Here is a 14,863-nt window from a genome sequence, read left to right as displayed (position 1 = left end):
TGTGTTTGGTAATGTATTTTGCTGATGCTTCTAAGAGTTAATATAGGCCTTTCTGCCTGTTGTACTTTGTTAAGGTAGAAGTCCCTGACTAGTGCATGGAATTTCCTAGTATATCTCAATACCATTTCCAAACCTTTTTGCTGCCCACCCCTGCCTCTTTCCTTGTTACTCTTCAGGATTCTCAGCACTGTTTGGAGTGTAGCTAATATCAGCACTCTTTCATGCTTCATTCAGTTTGGTTCCTTTCCTGTTCTCCCGTTTCTCTCCAGTTTGTATCTAAGAGTCCAAAGGAATGAAACAATATTGCTTTCTTGCCAGAAGTTTAGGAATTTCTACTATCATGACAGTAACATATGGCTGCTTTATCTTAAATATTATACTATGAATTACTGCCTCTTGAACTTATTTCACAATCGCAGCTTAATGAGTCAATCCCCAGATATGTCATTTTAACTGAGTTGTTTCCTCATTTGTGTAATGTACTGATTATTTCAATGTGTTATTTGAGTTTTTCACATCATTAAACAACTTTGTATTGGTGGTGGTTCTATTTACTGGAGGTTTTCTATAATTTTGCTTTTATACAATATTTGTTACAGTGATGGTGGAAATTAATGCAACCTTGAAATTTGATCAATTGCATCAATCTTAAAGTGGTTTTCCTATGAGTAGTTCAGATCTACATACAAAAGGTACATTTTTAGACACACTACCCAGAGTATATATTAATATTTTAAAAGGAATTTTGTCCAGCTGCATTTAGCACAGATTTTTAAAAAGATTTTATTCATTCATTCATGAGAGACACACACAGAGAGAAAGAGAGAGAGAGAGAGAGGCAGAGACACAGGCAGAGGGGAAGCAGGCTCCATGCAGGGAGTCTGACATGGGATCAATCCTGGGTCTCCAGGATCAGGCCGTGGGCTGAAGGCGGCGCTAAACTGCTGAGCCACCTGAGCTGCCCTAGCACAATCAGATTTAGCACAACATTTAAATTCAGAGATCAATGGATTCTTCTAATAATCAGAAGATCATTATATTTTTAAGTACATGAGTCATTAAATTTGGACTAGAATATCTGATGTATCCCCAGATCAGCTAGATACTTATGAGAGCTTTGCCTTTTAATTAATCTAAAACATTAAGTTTTACCCATCTACATTGATTTTACCCAATTACATTTTGTAATTTTTTCACTGATCGTAACTATCCAACAATTAGATGGATATTTTCCAGTTTGTTGATTAGAAAAAATGATGATAAAAGTAGCTCTGCACCCTTCAGTCCCATATCTTTAAAAATTAGTTGTTTAATTTCATTGAGTAATAAGTATGACACCTACATTTGATTTATCTTCAAATGAAAGCAGTTAAACCTCCTCTACTTGATCCAAGGTAGCTGATCTTGGAGGGCCAAAATAGAAGCTGAATCTAACTAATTGTCTGTGCTAACTGCAGTAAAGCTATTTTAACCATCCAAAAACTAGTTCACATAATTTTTTTTCAGATGACTTAGGTGCTTATTGTCCACTAACAGCTAGTGTATTTTCTAGAATCTCCAACTCTTTGCATGGCCAACTATTTTAGATTAATATGTTTTTCCCACATATTCATGTATAACTAAAGGAAGGGATTCTTTTTTTTTAATTTTTATTTATTTATGATAGTCACAGAGAGAGAGAGGCAGAGACACAGGCAGAAGGAGAAGCAGGCTCCATGCACTGGGAACCCGATGTGGGATTCGATCCCGGGTCTCCGGGATCGTGCCCTGGGCCAAAGGCAGGCGCCAAACCGCTGCGCCACCCAGGGATCCCTAAAGGAAGGGATTCTGCTTGACATTTGCAAGTACATTCCTATATAGATTTTCCAAAAAAGTCTGTTGCACCCCATTCATATTTAAGACTGCTATTTTTCCTGCATCTTCCTAGAATTCCCCTGTACTTAATAAAGTCTGTTTAAGGTCAGAAAAATACAATTGAATTGGATTAACTTGGAAAAGTAGCAGTAATATAATATGAAAGCACTTTGTGTTATCAACAGTGATTTATATGGAGTCCAGTGATAGATAAGCTATACTTTCCAGGGCACATTCATAATTTGCTGAAAATAAAAAGACACAAACCTTTTTTTCCTAGCTCTGCCTCTCCTCCTTCAGTCAAAAGCCCAGATGATATAGTATATATTATTAGTAACCTTTCTTCTTTTTTCTTTCCTTTAAAAATATTTTACTAAATGCCTAGTATTCTAGGCCAAGAGACAGATTTATTGTGAAGTTTAAGTTTCATAGCCTTTCACTTGTATTGACCCCTTCTGAGACTCTGGAGGGAGTCTTAGCAGTTTGTTCACATGGTTATGTGTTTTTGCAAAAGTAAAATATTTTAAGCACAAGCATTTAAGTCCATTGTCTATTTCCACTTAAACTTGTCCTCTGTTAGACTTTCCCTTTGTGTTGAGTGATATTAGATTTGCCATGGGTATTTTGGGGATCTGACTAAGGAAAGGTTGAGATGGGGATGTTTGGTTTGGGATTAGTAGAATATTTGGCCAAATGTGGTAGTCACTTCTGTGTATCGTGAAATTTTTGCTAGGAATTCTAATGTAGGAATGTCTTCCAATAATGCTCCTACCACCCATATTACCAACTCACTCAGTATCATGACACAGAAATGTAGGGCCGGGACACCTGGGTGGCTTAGCGGTTTAGCGTCTGCCTTTGGCCCAAGGTGTGATCCTGGAGTCCTGGGATCGAATCCCACATCAGGCTTCCTGCATGGAGCCTGCTTCTCCCTCTGCCTATGTCTCTGCCTCTCTCTTTCTCTTTCTCTCTCTCTCTCATAAAAAATAAATAAATAAATAAATAAATAAATAAATAAATAAATAAATCTTTTAAAAATGTAGGGTCCAGTGTAAAAATGGTAAATGATTGTTATCAATTCAAAGAGTATTTAATACTAATCAGTACACAAGTAAACTTCTCTGAAATTCTCTGAACTTTTCTAGTACACATATGAAAGAAACTTGATAGTTTTCCCAAACTTGACAACAGCTCTAAAAATTTATTAATACCTAGTTGTGATATTGAAAGGAACTTTACTAAGCTATCATTAATAAAAAATATTTTGACATACAGGGATAGCTAAATTATCTTTCTTTTCTCTTTTTGAAAATGCCTTTAAAAAGTTATTGTTAAATGAAGCAGGAGAGGGGTGCCTGGGTGGCTAAGTTGGTTAAGTGCCAGCCTTTGGCTTAGGTCATGATTCCAGGGTCCTGGGATGCAGCCTTGCATTGGGCTCCATGCTCAGCAGGGAATCTGCTTCTCCCTCTGCATCTGCCTCTCCCCCAGCTCATGCTCTCTCTTTTTCTCTTTCTCAAATAAATAATTTTTTAAAAAAAGAAATGAAATAGGAGAATATACATGAAAATATAGGAAAAGAAAATAGGTATATCAGGATTTTATGGTATTTAGCAGCTTTCTAAACTTTGTAACTTGTGATTTTGTTACTCATTTGAAATATTTACTTTTGTACTGAATTTTGTTATTTATAGTTTTGTGTTATTTTTCTTAAGGAAAGCCCTTAAAATGTTTGCATTTCAGAGGCCATAAACGGTGGATTTATGGGGCACCTGGGTGGCTCAGTGGTTAAGTGTCTGCCTTTGGCTCAGGTTCTGATCCTGGGGTCCTGGGATCAAGTCCCCCATCAGGCTCCTATGTCACTGCCTCTCTCTGTATCTCTCATGAAGAAATAAGTAAAATCTTTTAAAAAATAAAAGTTTTTTTAAAAAGGTGGATTCACTTCTTTCTAGGCATTACATAGAAAATTTTCATGTGCAAACATAATTTATAGTCAGAATGCAACTCAACATGTTAATACATAAATATTGGTCACTTTTTAAAATATTTTATTTATTTTTTATTCATGAGAAACACAGAGTGGCAGAGAGAGGCAGAGGGAGAAGCAGATTCCCTGCTGAGCATGGAGGCTACCCACAGGGACTCAATCCCAGGACCCCAGGATCACTTAACCACTGAGCCCCCCCAGGTGCCCCTATTGGTTACTTTTTAAGAACTCAAGGTTGAAAATTTCTGGATCATAGTTATAGCTGAGATTACCATTAAGACTAATGTGCAGTCACTTTAGAAGACAGATTTGATGGGGCACCTGGGTGGCTCAGTTGGTTAAGCGTCCAACTCTTGATTTTGGCTCAGGTCATGATCTCAGGGTCATGAGATAGAGCCCTGTCTCAGGCTCCCACTCGGTGGGGAGTCTGCTTGAAATTTTTTCTCCTCTACCCCCCTTCCTCCCCCTCTGCTCCTTTCCTGGCTGGTGGGCACGGGAACATGCACTTATGTTCTCTCTAAAATAAATAAATAAAATCTTTTTAAAAAGAAAGAAAACAGATTTAAAGAGGACATTTTTTCAACTAAATCAAGGAGCTCTTGTGTTTGGAATAAAACCCCGATATGAGGTAATGTAATTGTGATCTTAAATTGAGTGGGGTTGTTTTATTGAAAAAATGCTACAGTGGAACAGATTAGAGCTTTAACAGAATTCAAGGAGAACTGAATAGTCAAGATGTCTCTAATTTTGTAATAAGTAGAAGTAATGTGATTATTTCTCTTTGCAGCATCAGCATTTAAATACATTTTGGGAAATGGTCTTATCTTGTGAAGTTTATAAATGAGTATAATACTCTTGTTTGTCTTGTCAGTGTGAAGACTGGAGACTTTAAAGAGATTAACCCAAAGTTTAACTTAATCACTCTAGTGGTCTGTTCAGGGTAAAAATGGGCAGATGATATGAAGGTCTTTCTCTGGAATCATTTGGCATTTTTGAAAGTGGAAATGTAAAAACAAATTTAATTAGATATAAGTACTGGATGACTCCAAAGATTAATGCCTTATTACCAAATTACTTTTGTCCTTGAAATTGATACTGGTAACATTTTGAGTGCTTTTTCCCTTTACTGAGGTAAAGGCTGCAGTCCATACACCTAATTTAGATTATCCTTTAAAAAATGGCCACCTAGATGCTAGCAGTTACCAAATTCATCCTGTGGACCAATACATTCCTTGCCCCCCTTTAAAATTAACTGGTTTTTAAAAATTTAAGTATAGTTGATATAACAGGTTTTTAATTTTTTTATTATTTTTAAATTTTTGTATATTTTTTATTGGAGTTCGATTTGCCAACAGTTTTTTTTTTAATTGAAAAAGTAACACAGAGTAAAATCCCCCTCCCAATGGAAACCAGTTATTAGTTTGCTAATGTATGTATCCTTCCGGAAATAGATTATGAATGTAAAATGGTTTATATGTATATATGTGTATCTATCTATATCTATCTACATATATCCTTTTATATAAATGAAAGCATATGTCCACTGAGAAAAGAGGAAGAACTAAAATAAAAGCATTTATTTGGGGTCTCAGGATTACAATTCATGAAGCACAGATTTAGATAGCAACACAAATTGTGTTCCTCTAGGGAACAAAAGTCAGTAGTTTTTATTTTTTTATTTTTTATTTTTATTTTTAGTTTTTTTAAAAGATTTTATTTATTTATTAGAGACACACACACAGAGAGAGAGAGAGAGAGAGAGAGAGAGAGGCAGAGACACAGGCAGAAGGAGAAGCAGGCTCCATGCAGGGAGCCCGACATGGGACTCGATCTGGGGTCTCCAGGATCAGACCCTGGACTGAAGGCTGTGCTAAACCGCCAAGCCACCAGGGCTGCCCAAGTCAGTGGTTTTTAAAGGCAAAGAGGAATGCTTGTACACATTGTTTACAAAGAATTTTGATTGGTATTGGTGGCAGAAAACTTATTTTAGCTAAACATAATTGATTGCTAAGGCTATCACTAAGCAAAAGTCTGTTAATATGGTAAGTTGTTGATGTTTGTGGAGAGTCCTTGGAATATTTGTTGTTTGTCCCGGTTTAGAAGTTCATGGTTCCACCAGGTGAGGATATGTATAAGGCCCATCTCCTTAATGGCCTTCTGGCTCCATTCTAAAACCCCTTGACATAAATGACTCCATTTTCTTTCACTTTTCACATATACCATATGTATTATCTGTGCCCTGCTTTTTTCTTTTTCTTTTTTAAAAGATTTTCATTTATTTATTCATGAGACACACACACACACACAGAGAGAGAGAGAGAGAGAGGCAGAGACACAGGCAGAGGGAGAAGCAGACTCCATGCAGGGAGCCCAACGCGAGACTTGATCCCAGGACTCCAGGATCACGCCTTGGGCTGAAGGCAGGTGCCAAACCGCTATGCCACAGAGGCTGCCCTGCTTTTTTCACTTAGCAAATACATCTTAAAGATTGTGCCATATCAGCATATAGAGCTGAATCTTTATTTCAATTTGGAACTTTCTTCATTTGCTAACTTTTGCTATGACAAATGATAGAGCTTTGAACATTGTGTTTTTCAAACACTGTATTAGAGTAAAACCGGCATTTTGCTTAATATAATTCCTAGGTGATAATCATCCATCCATGAAGATGTAGAGTCAATTATTCGATTATTCGAAGAGGGTTAGGTTTCTGATTTAGTTGAACTTTATCCCAAATTTCAAAAAAAGGTCAAATTCAATATAAAAAACTAGCAGTGGAGGAATGGTATGGATGGAGAGTTTCATTATTTCCTTGTATGGTTTTATATTTAAATATTTCATAATGAATAACTATGCATTAGTTATATTTTTGAACAAAATGATAATATATTAGCAATGAAAATTTTGCTAATGCACTCAGTTTACAGATTAGTGTATGAAAAAACAATGCTACAACTTAAAAAATTATAAAATTTGGTTTTTGAATTTTTTTCATAAAATAGAAACTTTAATCAATTTTAACAAATGTATCACACCTAATGTAATACATTAAGCAATAATAGGGGATATTGTAAAGGAAGAGTTCTATGGGAAATCTGTACTGTCCAATATTCTTTTTTTCCTGCTTTTTATGTAAATTCTGGTTAGTTAACATACGGTGTATTATTACTTTCAGGTGTACAATATAGTGATTCAGCACTTCCATACAACATTTGGTGCTAATCCCAACAAGTCCACTCCTTAATCATCATCAACTATGTAAACTATCCTCCCACCCACCTCCCTCTGGTAGCCATTATGTTTATTTTTCATAGTTAAGACTCTGTTTCCTGGTTTGCCTCTCTCTCTGTCTCTTTTTTTTTTAAACTTTATTTATTTATTCATGAGAGACACAGACACAGGCAGAGGGAGAAGCAGGCTCCATGCAGGGAGCCCGACATGGGACTCGATCCCGGATCTTCAGGATCAGGCCCTGGGCTGAAGGCGGCGCTAAAGCATTGAGCCACTGGGGCTGCCCTCTCTCTGTCTCTGTCTCTTTTTTTCCTCTTTGCTCATTTGTTTTGTTTCTGAAATTCCACATATGAGTAAAATCATATGGTTTTTATCATTTTCTGACTGACTTATTTCACTTAGCATAATACTCTCTAGCTCCATCCATATTGTTGTAAATGGCAAGATTTCATTTTTTATGGCTGAGTGATAATTCCATTGTTCCATATTTTTTTTATCTATTCATCAGATAGTGGACACTTTGGCTATTTCTGTAATTTAGTTAGTACAGATTATGCTGCTGTAAGCATCAGGGTACATGAATCCCTTTGAATTAATATTTTTGTATTGTTTGGGTAAATACTTAGTGCAATTGCTGGGTCATAGGGTAATTCTATTTTTAACTTTTTGAGGAATCTCTGTACTATTTTTCTGAGTGGCTGCACCAGTTTGGATTCCCACCAACAATACAGGAGATTTCCCCTTTCTCCACATCCTCGCCAACAGCTGTTGTTTCTTGTATTATTGATTTTAGCCATTCTGACAGGTGTAAGGTGATATCTCACTGTAGTTTTGATTTGCATTTTTCTGATGATCACTGATCTTGAAGCATCGTTTCATGTGTCTATTGGCCATTTGTATGTCTTCTTTGGAAAAATGTCTATTCATGTCTTCTGCCCATTTTTCATTTGGATTTTTTTTTTTTTGGTGTTGAGTTTGATAAGTTCTTTATATATTTTGCATCCTAACCCTTTATTGGATATATTATCTGCAAAGATCTTCTCCCGTTTGGTAGGTTGCCTTTCTGTTTTGTTGGTTTATTTCCTTTGCTATGTAAAAGCTTCTCATTCTGGTGTAATCCCAATAGTTGATTTTCGCTTTTCTTTCCCTTGCCTTATGAGACATATCTAGAAAAATGTTGCAATGGCTGATGTCAGAGAAATTACTGCCTGTGTTCTTTTCTAAGATTTTTATGATTTCAGGTCACACATTTAGGTCTTTAATCCATTTTGAGCTTATTTTTCTGTATGGTGTTAGAAAGTGATCCAGTTTCATTCTTTTATATGCTGTTGTCCAGTTTTCCTGGCACCATTTATTGAAGAGACTGTCTCTTTCTCATTGTATATTCTTGCCTCCTTTGTCATAGACTCAGTGACCATATAAGCATAGGTTTATTTATGGGTTTTCTATTCTGTTCCATTGATCTTTGTGTCTATTTTTGTGCTAGTACTGAACAGTTTATATTAATGACTTTTAGTTTTCAGTACTCTGTATTGAAGCATCAAAGTAGAGTATCGCTTGATTAATATTATTGTTTTCAACAAATAATAATAGAATTTGTATTATAAAATGTGTAATTTATATCAGGTTCCTCCTATATATTTTATGTTTATTTATTCATTCATTCATTTTTAAATATTTTATTTAAATTAAATTTGCCAACATACAGAACACCCAGTGTCTCCTATGTTTTATTTATTCATTTATTTATTTATTGGAGTTCGATTTGCCACATATAGTATAACACCCAATGCACATCCCGCCAAGTACCCCCCCATTCCCTGTCACCCAGTCACCCCATCCCCCCGCCCACCTCCCCTTCCACTACCCCTTGTTCATTTCCCAGAGTTAGGAGTCTTTCATGTTTTGTCGCCCTCTCTAATTTTTCCCACTCATTTTCTCTCCTTTCCCCTATAATCCTTTTCACTATTTTTTATATTTCCCATATGAGTGAAACCATATAATGTTTGTCCTTCTCTGATTGACTTACTTCACTCAGCATAAAACCCTCCAGTTTCATCCACGTCGAAGCAAATGGTGGAAACCTCACTTTCAAAATAAAAATGTTACCCTTTCTTGCATGGGCCTTCAGGTTTCATTACTGTCAGCTGAAGACCCCTGGTGAAGAGTTGCAAATGGTCATGAGAGGAGAGGAGTCTGTATAACCTGCTTCTGTGAGGTGGGGAGGTGGTGGGCAATCGCGGAGCCCATGGGGAGCCAGGCTTGGGGCAGGGCAGAAGAAGTTTCCCCTCAGGGCTATGGATATGTCAGGCCACACTACGGGGACTCATGATGGAGGACACCATGCATGACCAGTGTCTCCTATGTATTTTAAATAGTTTTTAGTTGAGTCAAAACTATTTGTGGTTGGTGAATCAAATATATTAGAAATTCAAGATAACTGATGAATCATTTCACTTTAATGACTTTGGTCTATATAAAATGACCGAATCCTTTCAAGGTCTGAAAAACCTCTGATTACTTTTATGTTGAGTTGTTATGAAAATGTAAGAAAGTAAACTTTAAACTGGTCTCTTAGGAAAATGAAGTCCTTTAAGTTAGGGTAACTTGTCCAAAGTTCTAGCTTTCATCCTACTTGAGAGCAAATTATATAGAAATCACATGCAGATAAAGTATACTGTGCTTGAATTTCATGTTTTAAACATTTCAGTAAAGAATACCATACTCATTAAAATAATGGATCTTTACAATTCCTGTGGGCATTTAGCACCCCTTTACTCCACTGTTAATGCTATGAGGCCACAGAGTATTTTTGATTTCTTTTCTTTTCTTCTCTTCCACTTCTGCCTTCATCTAAATACAGCGAATAGTCTTCCTCTTTTTGTCCTTCCTACAAGTCACATTCATAATTTGTAGCCTGTTACATGTTTATTTTTAGAGGAACTGTTGATTTAATGGAAGAATAGTTCTTATGAAAATAGAAAAAACAGCATTGGTTCTTTTTTTGTTTTATTTAAATTCAGTTAGCCAACATATAGAACATCATTAGTTTCAGATATAGAGTTCAGTATTCATCAGTTGCATATAACACCCAGTGCTTATCACATCACATGCCCTCCTTAATGCCCATCACCCAGTTACCCCATCTCCCCAGTGACCTCCCCTCCAGCAACCTTCAATTTCTTTCCCATAGTTAAGAGTCTCATGGTTTGTCTCCCTGTCTGATTTCTTTCCATTCCGTTTTTCCCTTCCTTTCCCTATCATCCTCTGCACTGTTTCTTATATTCTTCATATGAGAGAAACTATATAATTGTCTTTCTCTGATTGACTTATTTAATTTCTCAGCATAATACTCAGTTCCATCCATGTTGATGTAAGTGGTAAGATCTTATCCTTTCTGATGGTTGAGTAATACTCCATTGTATGTGTGTATATATGTCACATCTTTATCCACTCATCTGTTTTTTTTTCCACTCATCTGTTAATGGACATCTCCGTTCTTTCCAAAGTTTGGCTATTGTGGACATTGCTGCTATAAACATTGGGGTGCAGGTGCCCCTTTGGATCACTACATTTGTATATTTGGGGTAAATTCCTATTAGTGTGATTAACAGCATTGGCTCTTAATGAAAGATTGAGAGAACAAGACAGGCTGATGAAACTTTGGAATAACGTGGTGAATAGGTGGAGGTGATAATTGTTGGTAGGGTTAATGTGAAAGGGTTAAGCTGACCCAGAATCATATTGCTACCAGCAGTTTCCGGGCTCACCATTGTATCCTAGCAGCTAGCACAGTGCCAGGCACATAATAAGCACCTAGTAAATATTTGTTGAATAAATAAATGTTATTTTAAGCTTCCTGCCTAAGGATTTGGTATCTAGAACAGTATTGTGATAATCACTATATGAATTTCCTCTTAAAAGAAACAGAGGTGCTGCTTGTTTTTGTTTCCTTTGAGACTTTAGGCTTGAAAAGTCTTTTTGATATCTAACTCTTATATGACTTTTTGATATCTAACTCTTAGATACCTTTAGATATCTAACATTCAGAGGAAAAGTTAAGTGACGTTACTCAAAAGGGGAACATTTTTGTTTGTGCTAAGGGTGGTTGGCCAGCTTTAAAACACACAAATAGAAGTTACTAAATGAGGAAATGTTTTTAGTCTACAGCATGAAAACAACATAAGGTAATATAACTTTTTAATAAAGTATTTTATATACTTAGTTTCCTTATCTCCTTATGCCTATTATAATTAGAATATAAGCTAATGCAGTAGAAATTACAGCAAACCATGTAGTGAGAAAGTGGGTTTGCTTATATAGTCAGTTTTAAGAATAGTTTCTCATTGGGCATGTTGGTAAATTAGCATTTTTTGAGGGGGTGGAAATTATTCGAAACCAGATCTTTTTAAAAAGATATGATATAGGGTTTCCTGGGTGGCTCAGCGGTTTAGCGCCTGCCTTTGGCCCAGGGCATTATCCTGGAGTCCCGGGATTGAGTCCCACATTGGGCTCCCTCCATGGAGCCTGCTTGTGTCTCTGCCTCTCTTTCTCTTTCTCCCTCTCTCTCTCTCATGAATAAATAAATAAAATCTTAAAAAATACCATATAATGTGTATTTAAACATAAAGAGAAAAATTCCCACCCTTTTAAAAAAGTTTGGTACTTTATCATAAAATACACTAGAGCCTGAAGCAGTATGGTCCAATGCAATGTACTGCAATGATGGAAACGTTCTATATAGACCCAGTACCATATGGCAGCCACTTAGCTACATTGGCCATTGAACACTTGAAATTTAGCTAATACAACTAATGAGTTTTTTAATCTTAATTTTTTTGTTTAAAACCATTCATACAGTAAAATTGACTTCTTTGGTATACAGTTCTATTATTTTTTTTTTAGTTGGGTGAATTTTAACACATGTACATAGATTCATTTAACTATCACCACAACCATGACACTATAGTCCCCTGTGCTGCCCCTCCTTCCCTACCCCTCATCTGTTCACCATCTTCTTCCTTAGCTTGAAAGTTTAAATTTTTTAAAGATTTTATTTATTTATTCATGAGAGACACAGAGAGGCAGAGACACAGGCAGAGGGAGGAAAAGCAGGCTCCATGTAGGAGCCTGATGTGGGACTTGATCTTGTTCCGGGATCACATCCCGAGCCAAAGGCAGATGCCCAACCGCTCAGCCACCCAGGTGTCCCAAATGTTTAAATTTTTTTTAAAGACTTTATTTATTTGAGAGAGAGAGAGAGAGCAGGCATGAGTTGGGAGGAGGGGTAAAGGGAGAGGGAAAAGCAGACTTCCCGCTGAGCAGGAAGCCCAACTTGGGGCTCAATCCCAGGACCCTGAGATCATGACCTGAGCAAAAGGCAGGTGCTTAACCAACTGAGCTACCCAGGTGCCCCTGAATGTTTACATTTTTATTTATGTATTTATTCATGAGACACAGAGAGAGAAGCAGAGACATAGGCAGACTGTTGTGGTACTGCAGGGAGCCTGATGCGGGACTTGATCCCTGGACCCTGGGATCACAGCCTGAGCCAAAGGCAGATGCTCAACCACTGAGCCACCCAGGCATCCCTATTTTTGAGTTTAAAGTGAGATTTCCTACTCTCAGTTACTTTTTTTTAAAAAAGTAGACTCCACACCCAGCATGGAGCCTAATACGGGGCTTCAACTCATGATCCTGAGATGAAGACCCAAGCCAAGATCAAGAGTCGGACACTTAACTGACTGAGCCACCCAGGCGCCCTGACTCTTAATTACTTTTAATTATATTTTGGGGTTGCTTTTATTTATAGAACAAAGGTTTTTACCAGGAATCCAAAATGATAGTATTAATAATAATAATGCCCATATTTTGACTGCTTTTAGAACATTAATACCCTCTTGCCTCTCAAAATCAATGAATCCAAAACTAAATTTGTCATCTTTCTTTTCCCTCCACTTTTAACTTCCTCCAGTTTTCCTCCTCTCTCTCTCATAATAGTTAATGACAACACCATCTATTGGCCCAAACCATAAACATATAAGTCATCGTAATCATCTCCTTTATTCTCTATAATCTCCTTACTAGTTCTTGCCCTTGCAAATGCACCAAATATATGTTGGAAATGCCCCCTTTTTCTTTGTCCCCAGTGTTCATGCCTTAATATCTATCTTCTCTGTATCAGTATTACAATTGCAGTAGTCTCTTAACTGATCTTCCATCCTGTCACTCCATTCCACCCACACACATCTTCTATAGTGTCTCCAAAATGATTCTTCTCTAAAATGCTAAAACAATCATGTCATTCCCTTGTTTAACTTTTTCATAGCTCCCTATTACAAACCATTATTGGCAGAAAAGGGGCCCCATAATAAATTAGTTGCCTAATTCTTTTGCTTATGATCTTTATCTACTTTTTCCATTTGTCTAGAATTCCTCCCTCATGCATCCTTGCTGATTTCTGTTTGTCCTTTTACATGAAGATATTATCTCCCCTAAGGGAGATAATAAAAGGCTCCCCTAAGGAGCCTTTTCTGAACCATATTCCCGGGATGAATACATGTCTGTTTTCTGTATTTTCTTTTCTAGTTTTGTTCCCTGTGACTGTGTCACGCTCAGCTTTGTGTCTTGAGAATCCTGATTCCTGGCACATATAATAAGTGCTCGGTAAATATTAGTTGTTCAGTGTTTACCTTTAACTCACTGCTGCAAAGAACTACTTTTTATTTACTCATATGATCCTTATAACAACCCTAGAAGACTATAGGGCATATTTCCCCATTTTTCAGATGTCAGAATTAATGAGTGTGGTTGGCTAATAAGTGGAGAATTTTTAAAAAGATTTTTATTTATTTATTTGAGGGAGTCAGAGAGTGAGAGAGAGCACAAGCAGGAGGAGAGGCAGAGGGAGAGGGTGAAGCAGACTCCCCACTGAGCAGGGAGCCTGACATGGGGCTCGATCCCAGGACCCTGTGATCATGACCTGAGCCAAAGGCAGATGCTCTACCAACTGAGCCACCCAGGTGCCCGAAGTGGAGAATTTTTTATGGAACTCAAATCTTCTGACTCCCAGCCCAGTAGTTGTGTGTTTGTACATATGTGTTTGTGTGTATGACTGTATCATTAACTTTTGTAAGCTGTCAGCCAAATATATACAATGCAGTCATGGTAGTAGTAAAATTATATAGTAGCTCAGCTTTAGGAATCCAGTCATTGTTTTTATCATTGAATCAGGCAAAACAATAAACACGTTCTTATTTTGAATAAAAGTAATATTAGGCTGTAGTAACTTAGAAAGTTATAGGAATATATGCTACAAAATCTTACAGTACTACCTTTAATCATAAACTAGCATGTTTATATCTTTTCTTCCAAAGTTATCTTAATTGAACATCTTAAAATTTAAACTTCATATCACCTTTTATTTTCTGCAACTGATCCTGTTTTTTTATTATCTTTTGAATTGGTAGAGTGTAAAGTATTGGAATAATTTGTGAAAGGAGATAGTAAGAAGGAGTTTATACTCTGTTGTGAAATTCTAGGGTGTGTTTGTCGATGTGTATATTTCAAGTGCACAATTAGTACTTGAGTCACATACACCTACATATAATTTTATCATTCCTATAAGTACAGGAGACATTGTACTGTTTGACTGGTAGTCTGTTTCTTTCCAAAGAGAATAATAAAGAAGAGAACTAATAGAGAAACTCCCAGGTTGAATTATTTGTTGCATTCTTCTTGAATGTGATATGATGATTGCAATTTTTTAAGTTCTAGGCCATGAAATGTAATTAA

At 36.6% G+C, this 14,863-nt stretch overlaps 1 protein-coding gene across 12 annotated transcripts in view; it reads left to right on the top strand.

Annotated features, from left to right (window-relative positions):
• ATP7A (ATPase copper transporting alpha) overlaps positions 1–14,863 on the top strand; it is a 153,460-nt gene that overhangs the window by 59,488 nt on the left and 79,109 nt on the right. Inside the window, exon 4 of one of the 12 annotated variants that reach the window (XM_072816028.1) lies at positions 13,658–13,735. The exons of the other annotated variants lie outside the window; for them this stretch is intronic. The gene's annotated coding sequence lies outside the window, so the exon portion shown is untranslated. The remainder of the gene's footprint in view (positions 1–13,657; positions 13,736–14,863) is intronic. 12 annotated transcript variants of the gene reach the window in all.

The sequence above is a fragment of the Canis lupus genome, chromosome X, assembly GCF_048164855.1.
Source record: "Canis lupus baileyi chromosome X, mCanLup2.hap1, whole genome shotgun sequence".
NCBI classification, from domain to species: Eukaryota; Metazoa; Chordata; class Mammalia; order Carnivora; family Canidae; genus Canis; species Canis lupus.
Note: the sequence above shows the minus strand (reverse complement) of the source record. Positions and strands in the feature narration are given on the sequence as shown.